At 38.6% G+C, this 13,892-nt stretch overlaps 1 protein-coding gene across 4 annotated transcripts in view; it reads left to right on the forward strand.

Moving 5' to 3' along the window:
* uif (sushi, von Willebrand factor type A, EGF and pentraxin domain-containing protein uif) overlaps positions 1–13,892 on the forward strand; it is a 227,839-nt gene that overhangs the window by 79,164 nt on the left and 134,783 nt on the right. The window lies entirely within an intron of this gene.

The raw sequence follows: 13,892 nt of genomic DNA on the forward strand, positions 1-13,892 counted from the left end.
AATGTCTCTAGTGAAAGTTTTCCTTAAAAAAAGAAAGGACTGCGCATCGAGGCATCACAGACATCTTGAGTTCAGAGCTGCTTGATGTGCAGGGCGTAATGAAGGTGTGTTGGGTCTGCGGAAAGAATGTAAGGATAAAAAACGTAACGAGCATTCCTCGCTAATGGTCTAATCCTAACGGTTCTTCCTTACGATGGTTTCTTTCGAGTAAGGCTCAAGGGCAGAGAGAAGGAGCATGTTTCTAAGGGTACTAAACTTTTATCTCTTTCCCCGTAGAACACTTTGGAAACTGTTTACGACGATCTGATGACGGGAGCTACAGTAAACCTCTTTTGTCTAGTGGCAGGGTGGTGTGTTGGGGGCAAATGTGTGCGTGTATGTCTGTGTGAACAACAAGAGGATAGCGTAATGGTTTCAACAAGATAATATGAACATGGAAGTGTAATCAAGGAGTCCCGGGTTCGATACCCCGTGGAGGCACATAGTGGTTCGGGTCCCACTTTAAACTGTAGGTCCAGTCCCGATTAACCTTTCTGTGCATAAAGTGGACTCAGAACAACAATTCAAGAACAGGGAAGTGTGGTGGTGTCTGTCTTCATGAAAGAAAAGAATGCACGTTGACTACTTTTTCGAATACTTTGCAAGGAGCACATTATTGCATTCATATTCAACTTTGTTTAGTCTACATCACAAGAAGTACAATAGCAAAAAAAAAATCTATTGTGATCTAAATGCAAAGCTTTCTGAACAAATAATTTGTAGGTTTCTTTTTTATATATTGAATGGAATTTACCTCCAAGCCACACAAAATTTAGGGGGTGGGTAGCAGTGCTCACCAGCCCCCCTTATGTAACTGTTAACGTAGTTATGTAGTACATGAATCGAAGTAGGCATTTGCAAGGGTGTACCGAAGTTGGGCTGATGAGGCTTCACCCCGAAATTAATGGCTAAAAATGGGGGGGGGGGTTATATTGTATCCTAAGAATATACTGTATACATCTACGATAGTACCAAAGTGATAATTACATAATTTTCCAGAGCTAAACTCAGTTAATCAAACATATAAATAGCTGTGAAAAAAAATATTTTAAAATTAATTTAGGTCTCCTTAACCGCGGCGGTGGCCAGTAAAGTTGCGTCGCGAATCATAATCTAACCACAGAAAGTCTCGGGTAAGAGTCCCGGCCTAAGTCTTATCATAATTAATCGCCATGATTGATTAGCCACAGTTACGAGAATACACATTTTATCTTACGCTGTCTACATTCTAACAGTTCTCTTCCAATACTCAACCCCTCATCCATCCACTCTGAGGATGGCTTGGGTCTATGACCCATAATGCACATTTCTTGAACTGGGAACACACGCTCAAAAATGGGGATTTTTATACAGTGACGTAATGAGCTTTGCGTAAGCATAAACTTTTGTAACGGAAGTTGAGGGTCATAATTTCCAAAACATTCTGAATATTATTCTTGTCTCCAGGCAAGACTTTCTCTGGAATTACACGGTTATGCTCGGCATCTGCTCGCCGGAAATGGGTGGCTGCGCTCGGTAACGCAAAGTACCAATTACCTCTTCCTCATCGGGGACCTCGGGAGAACGCTACGTAATTCATCGCAGGAATATAAATAATGAAATCTAATTTTCAATATATGATATGGGTATCAAAAGGTATCCTAAGGATTGATTTGTTTGTTACCTGAGAATGTAGTTCTGTCCTTTGTTGCTAGAAATGAATCAGGGCTGCCATTAAGAAACGTGAGGACCTTATATGTATAATATGCTAATTAAGTCCATTTTTCGGCGTTACGGGCACTAAAGAGTAAATTTTATGTTTGTATGTAGCTATGCACTACAGATTCATTGCTATCACTGACGTTTATGATTTCTGTCAGAAAATATGATGCTACCAAAGAAAGAAACCTCCAGGATGAAACCCTGAGTTAATCCTTTCGCTAAATTCATTCATTATTAAAATATATTTAACTGTAGTTAAAATTTTGAAAGCATCTTTCCAACTTTAAAAAAATGTTCTTCCCCCTCCCCCTCCGTTTTTAGCCTTTGTAGAATCCTGGTACCTGGGGGGGGGGGGGGGAGTTGAGGAGTGGCCTTTTAAGAGGCACTTAAATGTCAACTTCAGTTCCACACGCGTGTTGAGTGTCATTTTGCGGTATCGAGATTTTATCCTCAGAGACAGGAGACAGTTTAAAACTGGGGAAAATGTCACACTAAGATCGTATAACACTACTATTAATTGAAAACTGCAGATCGACACCACCTGAAATGATTAATGTTGAAAAAACCTTTCACTCCTCTGTTATCGGAAAGCACTCACGTCACATACTTCAAATCAGAAAAGTGAAAATGAAGGTTCCGACTTTATGTCGTGCCCTTGACTTCTTTTTTATGCTCACGTTTCTTTGCCTTTTGTTTGAACTATTAGCACGGCAACTTTGGCCTTACGTAATGTTATACTTAGATGAACTGCCTTGCAGCTTAAATCGTGCCTGGCGCCAATAACTTTAGGTGCTGAAAGCACAACCAACGCCAGATTAAGCTCGCTTCGGGGCCCGTCAGATTAAAGATCTTAGTTGCCAGCTCCTACGTTTTCCCACTAGATGTTGGAAATTCTTATGTGGAAAATTACGAATGTGGTTTATCAATAAATGGGCTGTACATGTATTCATTTTTAAATTCATCATGCCTCCCTAATAAACCAGTGCAAGATCTGTACATTTTGTTAGAATTCAAACCACCGTTTAATGCTCCAATCAGGTATAAAAGTCATAATGTTCTAGTTCTATCAACTTCCTATTAATAGGCATGTGATGATGGGAAATTGATTCGATTCCTGACGTTAATTGATTTCCACGTTAAACTCAATTTTGCGAGATTTGAATAACAGTGGACACTTGCAGATAGAGCAATCATAACCACATTTCTACAAGTCTCTCGCGATTTTTTAAAATGGCACACCACGCTATTAGTAAAAAACATTCCTATTAAATTTTATGAATGTAATTATATATTATGCCAACTTTTGTATTTAAAAAATGATATAAAAATATTGCACGTGGCGTATGTTACATATAAAAGTAAATATGTCATACAAGTTGATTGTCAAGTCACTTATAATCACACCATTCGTGGTAACTTCACGCTATTGGTATTTTTTAAAATGGAAATATAGTAATGTTTTGTAGTATCAGTTGGCAACACTAGAAAAGATTTAACGAGTTGCTCTGGGATATTTCGTCACAGCACGAATTGGAAAAATCTATTCATCCGCAGCAAGGATAACAACGGACGGTGAAAGGCCCAGCTCCCGATATTCCTATCGGCCGATGTCTTGCGTGATCGAGATCAAAGATTCGTGACCAGGCCACGACGGCTCTAGTGCCCCATTCAATAATGGCGAGTTGGAGAAAATGAACGATCAGGATGTGTAGCTCCGAGCACTGGGACATATTATCATATTACGAACAGGTTGGTGCACGAAATGGCGCCACATTCCAAATTCTATTCTCTCTCGTAATCTTTCAAGGACTTTTTCGTTCTTTTTGGAGTGAAGATTCATCAATAATGTGTTGGAGAACATCTTGTACGAGGAATTATCGCAACGAAACACGCAAGGACTTGTTCTATATGGGTTTTACTTGGATTGCATTGTTTCTGTAATTCATATATTGTAGTCTTGCTTGATACAAGTTCCTCGTTTTTTTTTGTTTTTTTTTATTCTAGCTGTTTAGTAAACATTTTCCATGTAATTAAAAACACACATTTATTGATGTTTGAAAATGGTTGCCAGTCATGAGCAGTGTTTCACGGGCAATCGGAAATAAACAGGAGTGAAAGTACAAATTTCTTACAAGTAATTTAATTTCAGTATCAACATGCTTCATTAATTGTTTGAAATATTATTAAATTTGTATATGTGGAGACCTTATGTGTGCCACTTGTAATGAGTCAGCGTGCTACCCTGGTTTTCAAAATTCATCTACACAGATATCACGTAGCTCTTGTTCTTTTCGATATTACTTTATACAGTGTTCATAGAAATAAGGTGAGTTTGGTATTTAATCGAAAATCAGGGCCGACGGAAGGATGAGGAAGGGGGGGGGGGGGCAAACCGTGCCACCGCCCAGAGCGACAAATTTTCAGGGCGGCAAAATTTGAATAGAAAAAAAATAAGCTTATTGACAACTTGAAAGTTATAATATATTATATTTGTTATATTATATAACTTGGAAGTTAATATATGTCAACCCACCATTTTGAAGGAACATATCAGTAGTCTCACTTGAAAACCACCGAGTGCCACAAGGTGAGAAAGCAGATTAGATGCCTTAACTCCGTTGAGCTATTAAGTGGAAGAGGTCTATGATGCGCTCCTTCAAATAATTGGCGACAATAAAACTGTCCAAATGGACGCACATGAGGCTCATTGTACGAGGGTGGTTTGAAAAGTTCTCGGAATGGAATAGAAAGAAACGACTTACAACAGTGATTTTTTTTTATTTTTCAATGTAGTCTCCCTGTACACTAATGCACTTGGTCCAGCGATGTTCCAATGCCTTGATCCCATCTCGAAAATTAGATTCCTCCAGGCCTGTGAAATACGTGTCAACTTCGGCTATTAGTTCTTCCTTTGAAGAGAATCTCCGTCCACCGAGGAAGCTTTTGAGTTTGGGGAAAAGATGGAAGTCTGAGGGAGCCAAATCAGGCGAATAAGGCGGATGTGGCAACAATTCGTAACCAAGTTTATGAATTTTTGCCATGGCACCGACACTTGTGTGAGGGCGCGCATTGTTCTGATGCAAGATGATTTTCTTTGCTATATGAGATCGCAAAACAATGACGCGAATTTCAGTTTAATCTAAAAAAGAAGATTGCTACATAAAATAGAATGTAAATATTCTAGAAGTCTTCACATTCTAATTATTATGCAATTAAATATAAATTGATACAATTAAGCCTCTTTTCCCGTATCTTATGCTTTAGTTGGTCGAGGAGATTAGCGTAGTATTGTCCCGTAATTGTTTGACCAGTGGGAAGATAATCGATCAACAGAATCCCTTTCGAATCCCAAAACACTGACCCCATTTCCTTTCCGGCCGACCGTATTGCCTTTGCTTTCTTTGGTGGTGGTGAATCAACATGTTTCCACTGCTTTGACTGTTGTTTTGTCTCTGGTGTATAGTAGTGAACCCACGTTTCATCTGTCGTCACAAACCGGCGCAAAAAATCTGTTTGGTTTCTCTTAAAACGAGTCAAACATTGTTCGGAAATGTCCACTCTGATGCGTTTATGGTCCTGTGTTAAAAGTCGCGGCACCCATCTTGCAGATAATATTCTCATATCCAATTCAACTGTTAAAATGTGATACGCCCGTTCGGATGACATTCCTATAGCTTCAGCAATTTCACGCATTTTCAGTCGGCGATCCTCCATGACCAATTTGTGCACTTTTTCAATAATTTCTGGGGTAGTAGCACATTTTGGGCGACCACTACGTGGATCATCTTCTAAGCTGTCCCGACCAAATTTAAACTCGTTTGTCTACTTTGCAACAGTTGAATATGAAGGAGCAGAGTCCCCCAGTGTGTTCAGAAAATCGGCATGAATTTCCTTTGCTTTCATACCTTTCTTTACGAAGTACTTCATCACCACTCGAATCTCGATTTTTTTCCATCTTCACAAAGCACTGCACGGGAACAACTACAAAGTGACGTCCGCACCACAGATCTCTACCCAGAACACTGACGCGCCACGTGTTTATTAATAAAGGATGGCCTATTACTATGCGGGAACCTCGTTGTCCTAGCACTGACATCTGGTGGTGATTCCGAGAACTTTTCAAATCACCCTCGTATTGCAACCCAGTTGTGTGGCTTTACATTCCTTTGCTCACTAGTTATCTGGTATAACTTTTTACTCCACGTAATGTAATGAGCAAATGTCTTCAAAACATTAATCTACGATGTGTTAGATGCTGTTATATTTCTTGGAAATATATCAGCGTTTTGAAAAAAGCAGGAGTGATGAAAAATTTCATAGTTCCTTAGATGCCCTTGGCAGCCTGGCAGGGCCTTCCTCCCTCCACTCGTGAAGACGTCGGGGAGCGGCGACCTGTGAGTCCCAGTTGATGAGAAAGAATTGGTATCGAATTTAGATATAGATGATCCAAAGATAGGAAACACTGTACAGGACCGAAATCGAAAGTAGAAGCAGTTTCAGTATGACAAAACTGTTGAAGATCCACAAAAACGGTACAAAGTTGATTTTTATTACCAGGTCCTAGACTATTATTTTAGCTCTAAGAGAAAGATTTGAGCAGCTTACATCATAGTGAATTTTCAATTTCTTTTATGACATTAGTAAGCATAAAGACATGCATCTTCTGTCTGAAAAGTGCAGAAAACTTGCCGGAATGGTAACACATGAAGGCTACTGAATTAAAATATGAACTAAAAGTGCTTCCGGCTTTAATAAAACAATTTCACCAAAGGAAACCTTAAACTGATGAAGGGTCCATGATTTTGCACCTAATGTAAGTGTACAACTTCGAATTTATTAACTTTGTGGGTAACCGTGGCAAGTGGCGAACAAAGTTTTTTTGGAAATTAAGGCTAATAAAAATACTACGGTCAATCATGTCTGAAACACGCTTGTTTCCATTTTATGCAAGATAGCATTATACGAAAAAGAATATTACATGCAAAGGTAAAGGTAAAGTTCCCTGTGCATTTAGCACCGTATGTTATAAAGGCACATTTAAGGGATGTGGTTGTAGGACCACACACATTCTCGATCTCGGCCATTTTGGAGGTGATGTAATCAGTACCACTCTCCGGTCACCTTTACCTCCAAGAGTTGTCCCCAGGTGCCCATTAATTTGAGCCAGAGCCCAGAGCCGCTTTATGCGGGGACAACGCAGGAAAGAATTCAGACCTTCGATCACCCACGCGTGAGATCCGGAAATATTACATGTAATTATTTTAAAAATCCAATCATATGTCACAGACCTACAACAGTAAGCATATGAAGTCAAGCCTTCATTTTTTCCTAATACTTGTTACATTTAAGATACGTTTAAGAGAGAGAGCGAGAGAGCTTTCGTAAAATGTAATAATAATATAAAATTAGTGTTGCATGTTTTAAAGTTTAACTGTGGCCGAGCGAGATATCCTTTTGTGCTTAATAGTATATAAATAGCGTAACAAGTCTCATTATTTACTTTAGAGTTTGATGTTTTACTTAGGAATACATTGATTTTCAATTTCCCATTGCTGCGTAATGACCGGGGGGGGGGGGGCGTTTGAAAGGGAGTGGCATCTGCCACCACCGCCCGGGGCGGCAAAATGACGGGCGCCGACCCTGTCGAAGATAAGGTGTTTGCTTGTATCCTGACATCCACTTCGCAATTCATTCTTATCGTATAACCTTAAAATACCGCGACATATAAAAAATAGAACAAAATATGTAAATCCCATGTGATAGATGATGTGAGAGAGAGCCAGACGTAGTAAAGAACTAAAATACCGGCAACTTCCTTTTTGTGGTGTAAGATATAACCCTTTTTTGCCATTCCTAGAGTTGACGAGCTGTATCTTTGCGGGTGAACCCTGCCCAAACCCGGCTGCGCAGTAGCAAGGGGGAGGAGCTAGCGGCTGCGCGTCATTATTCTTGCGTTCTGTGTTTGTTAGCGACCACCCAAAGGGCGAGTAGGTGGCAACTACATAAACGTATCTCTCTCACACTCTGCGCGGAGTAGCCAAGGCCACCCGCAAAGATACAGCTCGTCAACTCTAGTTTTCTTCGGTATTTTGTCGCTTTCTACAACAAATACGCATAATGACATTAGCGATGTTCTACGCAGAATTCGAATTCAGCTCACCTAGCTACGTAGTGCGTTCTGCTAATCACTTCACCACTATTGGACTGTATATTATATAGAAGTTGATAGACCAGACCTAATCTTCCAGCAAAGATGAACATGAACAAAATCTTAGAATTTGCGAGAAAGAGCTACGTATTATTGACCAACCTTGACTGATGATCATTGACCTCTTGAAAACAAGTGGAATGTTTTACAATTGCGTTACATTCAGCGGTCAGCACTCCTCAGAGATGTAAAAGGCCGTAACTCACTCTTTTGACAATGAATTTTGCTCGTTTGCAATCTTCAACACTAATTCATGGGAACAGTAAACCAAGAGTCAGCAATGATAAATCAAGGATGATGTTCTAACAAGGACAAGACAGGTTTTGTGAGTGGAACAATAGGATAATAACCATGAGAGGGACACTGACGTCATTGAAAAATTTCTTCTATTTATCTATTCCCTGGCTTGTGGAATTGTTCTGAGAGAAAAAAATATGGCTAGTCAAAGATTATTTTAATACAATAGCGGTTTCTTTGTGTATTATGTGCAAGATTGTTGCTCGTTAAATGAATATTCAATTGATTTCTGCCATTTTTGCAAGTATAAATAAAATCCCAGGCGTGGTAAATTAAAAATGATTAATTAATATAAGCTTACTCAAAACTAAGGGGGGTGTAAGGGGTGACCCTTTCTAAAGACACCCAAATGTCAATCTCACTTCCACGTAGTATACACTGGACTTCATTTTGCAGGCTAACGAGTCTCTGGCGTCTGGAACTCGTGTTGTTTCGTCCATATACATGTTTGTGACAGTCGCTTCATCCATCTCATCTTATTACCATTCATCTTCATCTTCACAATTAGCCAAAATGACAGAAATAACTTAATCAAAATCAAGGGTCTAAATTTAATAGTTTATACAATAGTTTTTGAATATCAATAGACTCTGCTCTTTTCTTTTCTGGTATATCCATTATAATCCATGCCATATTGGTGTTTCGAACTATTGGAGCTTCTGGTATATGCATCGACTCTCTAAGTTCAATGCCATAAAACGGTATGAATAATTCAGTGTTTCTTTTCTTCACGGTACTGGAAACAATATGTTTTAATTTAATGATTCTAAGTTCTTGGAATGCTGTTTCCTTACGTAAATCGCTTCTAAAGTTGCCATTTTACATAATTCACACTTTCCTGTCGTAATCGCTAATGTAACGTTCCAAGGAATATATTAACCTATATTAACATTGTAATGAAAATTGAGTACATTAAACTGTTCCGGTTGAGGCTTCTGTACAAGAGTTTAATGATATCACCATCATACACATTACAACATGTGGAAAGAAAGCATGTTCTTTGTTTTATGCTAATTTAATTTAATCGCTCATCCACCAGGTGATAATGACGAACCAAACAGCATCTTCTGTCAGAATGTTATAAATTTGATTCGTCGAGTAGAATGCATAAATAGTAGCAGACAAATTGCCAATCGACATGTTCATTCACTTATTGAATAATGTGTGGTTCAAGAAATTAAGTGAAACAGATAGCAACCTCTACGTCAGCACCACAACAATTTCGTTGCTAAAAAAACACTATGCAAGAGGAAAAATAAAGAAAATATAGTGAGGATTTGCCTGGTAATACTTACCAATCAATACATATCAAGTTAGAAATGCTAATAATATCAAAAGCTTCTAATTCCACAAGAATGCATCATTGCCCGCGAAATCTTACTTTTTCTGCAGGTGAATGTAATTTTCCACTTGTTTTCAATGAAATGAGGAAATATACTATCTTTGTACCGCCTGTGCACAGCGCAACGTAACGCAGTGTTACTAGATCCTGACGAGACGATGGCTTAATAGTCTTCGGATCGCAGTGAAATGCTTTTACTTTCTTCTTTTACGTTCATTTGCTAATTATGTATAAAAAATAGTGCCAGTAGACCTTGGGTGCAGATTTTAATGGGGCAAGGCACTTTTATGCTCCCAAAAATTCCACAAGAGGAGTAGACATAGCAACATATATTCACTGTTCGTCAGTTTTAGTCCTCACAATGTATTTGGTTTTCCTGACAAGAACAACGAATCTGAATATAATTATCCAGTCACCACTAAGTAAGTCGAGCATGGTTTGTATTTTTGTTTCGAACCTGTAATGTACAGTGGGATCGATGAGTATTACCGTGCAAATTGTCCATGACTATTTTCATTAATTTTTCTATTACATCCTATGTGCTTTTAAGCGATGAATTTTTATGTATGCTGGTGCAGAAGTTGTCAACAGCTTGTTTTGAGTTTTCTTTTAATTATTGAAGCTCTTATTGTGTCATATTAAGTGCATGAACATGGTGATGGACAATTTGCAGGTTAATACTCATCGATTCTGTCTATTCTGAATTTATTTTTTCTTGCATCGACACACAGACAAGTGTTACTAGAACTGCAATGCTGCGGCAATAGTTTAAGTCCTGCGCCTTACTTGAACATTCAATGAAACTTAACGGTATGCATGATAATGTAGTTTCAATTGACTTAATATGTGCATCTACAACAGCGCGTGGTATAAAATACATTAGTCCAGCGGTATTGAAACTGTGGAGGCGCTGAAGTTTCGCAGGAGAGGGGCCAGAACTTCTGAAAAAATCTTTATTTTTTATGAATATTTAAAATGTGTTAATTAAAAAATATCAATATCATCTTCTGTATAATTGCAACTCACGTTGGTTGTCCATCGACAATGTCACTCGCACCTTGTAAAAGAAAACCATGCCAATGCTGAAACCTTCATTGATAGTGTCTTTGTACAGAAGTTGACACCTTTGTGATATTTTCCACAAACTTAATGTTCTGAATGTATCTCTACAAGGTACAAGAGAATCCTGCACCTATCAAAAAAGATGTTAGCCTAAATAAGGAAGTTGCTGCTTTGTAAGAGAAAGATTAAAAATGAAAACAATGGTGATTGCTTTCGTACATTGAACATGTTGTTTGAAGAAACAGACCTACAATTAAATGTAGAAATCCAAACATTGCTGTAAGCCTGTTTTGACCATCTGTTATCCGGCTTTTCTAATTATCTGCATTTACCCTTTTTTTATCTCATGAATATCGTATCGCTGAATGAATTAAAACCAGCTTATAAACATTAAAATGTTCTCCATTACCTGTATTAATCACACACATTATATTTTCATTACTTGTGTGTTTACCAATAGCTGAATACACGTAGAGACTTTGTGTTGGTCTTTCATCAAGTATTATTGAGGGGAGGTCCGTGCAGATTTTGGAAGCTGAGAGGAGCCACGACAGCAAGAAGTTTGAAAACCCCTGCATTAGTAGATTCGATCGATCTAGAGTCCCTCATTATCTTAGTCACAAAACCACAACTGTGTTTCTTAATATTAATGCAGATAAATTGCATAGGCGTTTCGGACCTGTAGTAGCATTTTCAGACATTGATGTAACTACGTGGGTTTCTTCTTCCTCTTAATCCATGCCTCATTCCATAGATTTCGTTGGAATCTACGATTATGAGTGACAGTGACTGATTACCACGTGTATTGGATGCTCCAATTGCATCACAGTGTTTGATACCTTAAGAATAGGTAATTATGTGAAGTAAGATTGCATGCACGTGTTTAGGAAATAGTATAAAAGTTGTTAGCGATTGACAGGGTAATTTGACATGATTATCATATTACGATATGCATATTCAACTTGTTTGATTAATTAATCAGCCAAGAAAGAGTTTCATTTTTATTTAATAAAGATTATTCTCTTCCTAGTTAATTCCACAACAATGCATTAACTGTAGACTTTAATCAAATAACCTAGATAGTAGCAGGGTCTAGGAAGCCTCTATTTATAAATACTATGTATTTGCATTAGTTTACCATGTATGCATTCACGCAATATTGTTATGTATAATTAGAACTAGATACATTGGCAGGCAGTGGCGGAGATTGGGTTCCAAAACCGGAAGGGGGGGGGGGGGTAAGATGTCAAAACTGCGGGGACAAAGAAAGTATATTTCCCTTTTTAGATAAGGTTTAGCATAGTGCGGGGGCAAAGGTGGCAAAAAGTGTGTGTGGGTTCATCTGAACCCCCTTGCCCCACTAATCGCCGCCACTGCTGGCAGGTGTAATTGTGCAACTTGGTGAGCAAGGGTATTTAACAGAGGGAGAAAGTAGTTAGTTTGTTCGCCGCCAGGTGGCTAATAAATCAAGTATAAAGCGTGCGATAAGAGTGAGGCGAGAATGTCATGCAACGGTGGCTTGTAAATATTCAATTTTCCGATTCATTTCGCATGACCATTTCACCTTGGTAGGGTTTGCTATGGAAATCCATGAGACCTCGTAAACCAAATTCAGAATACACTGTTTATGTCCTGTGGTCCTTGCATTGTAGAACGATCACGCTTCTAAGGCGCTTGGTGAAAGTGAAGGGTGATTTACAGATTTTCTTGAATGTCAGACCAGAAAATTAATTTATTTGTGTTCCGACTGTCTTTTGCTTCCTGGCCTCCGCCAAGGTCACTGGCAAAGAGGAAGTAGCCTGTGTCAAATTTTAAATTAATTCACAGTATATAGAACAGTCTATGGCACATTGTGTGCACCATTGAATGCACATGCAGCAAATACAGTGGCGGCGATTGCGGACCAAAACTTGGGAGGGGGGGTAAGGTGCCAAAACTTAGGGGAAAAGGACAGTTTACTTTCCCTTGGTAGATAAGGTTTAACATAGTGCGGGGGCAAAAGTGGCAAAAAATGGTGGAGGGGAATGGCAACGGCAACCCCCTATCGCCGCCACTGAGCAAATATTAAAAGTACAGAAAATGTAAAATCAATGGCTATGCAAAAGGACAGTTAGAGACTGAAAAACTAGATTAAAGTGTACTTTTTAAATATAAAGCATCAGCTGAAAATTTTCAAAAAATTTAAATAAATTTGCACACGAGAAGTGAATTTGAGTCAGTGCAGACATTTGTACGTTTTTCGAACAAGACACTTCTGGGTTTGCAACGTCCCATCGAGGTAGAAATAACACGTCCCATAAAAGAGGTATGTAGCATATACTTTTCCCACTTATAACAACTTTCTGGCAACACAACAAACAATCAACATCTATCTGCGCTATCGCAGGTGTAGTTACCAATCAGGCAATGGAACACTTTTCCAAAGTCAAACGAAAATTAGCTCTTGGCTTTTGGGCTTAAATTGCACTATTATTGGAGAACTTTGATTGAATATCGAATATGATAGCAATGGTGTGCAACAATTTCTCGAAGTGGGGGGGGGGGGGGGTGCACTTTACATTTTTTTTTTTTGCATACCCACAGACACATTATTCGACCATTATCACGAAAAGGGGAAAGTGATGAAAATTGGGTCGATCCCACTGTTTCCCATGAAGAAAGGGAAAATGCGTGCATACTATTGGTTTACACAGTTGATTGCCTTTTATTAAGTTTTTCTTGGCATGTGACCACAAGCAAACATAGGAGGAGAGAAGGCAATATCCGATCAAGCAAAGCCAATCTGAAAGAAAGGACTCGACACAAGGAAAAAAACCACCATATCTATTGTTAAGATGTGTGGAATCGATATCACATTGATTTCATGAGCAATAATTATATGCACGCATCCAAAAGTTTCACCCCATATGTTTCCCGAACAACATAATGCTTATGTATATACATAATCGCATACATACACACTGTACAGTGGAATCCATGAGTATTCCCGTTCAAATTGTCCATGACTATTTTCATTATTTTTTCTATTACATCCTATGTTTTTTTAAGCGATGGATTTTTATGTATGCTGTTGCAGAAGTTGTCGACAGCTTGTTTTGAGTTTTCTTTTAATTCTTGAAGCTCTTATTTGGTCAAATAAAGTGCACGAACATGGTGATGGACAATTTGCACTGTAATACTCATGGATCCCACTGTACATACCCAAATATGACTTTATAATTTGAGAAGCATCACGTCAACGAA

This window comes from Lepisma saccharinum, chromosome 20, assembly GCF_977018435.1.
Source record: "Lepisma saccharinum chromosome 20, izLepSacc3.1, whole genome shotgun sequence".
In the NCBI taxonomy this organism is placed as follows: Eukaryota; Metazoa; Arthropoda; class Insecta; order Zygentoma; family Lepismatidae; genus Lepisma; species Lepisma saccharinum.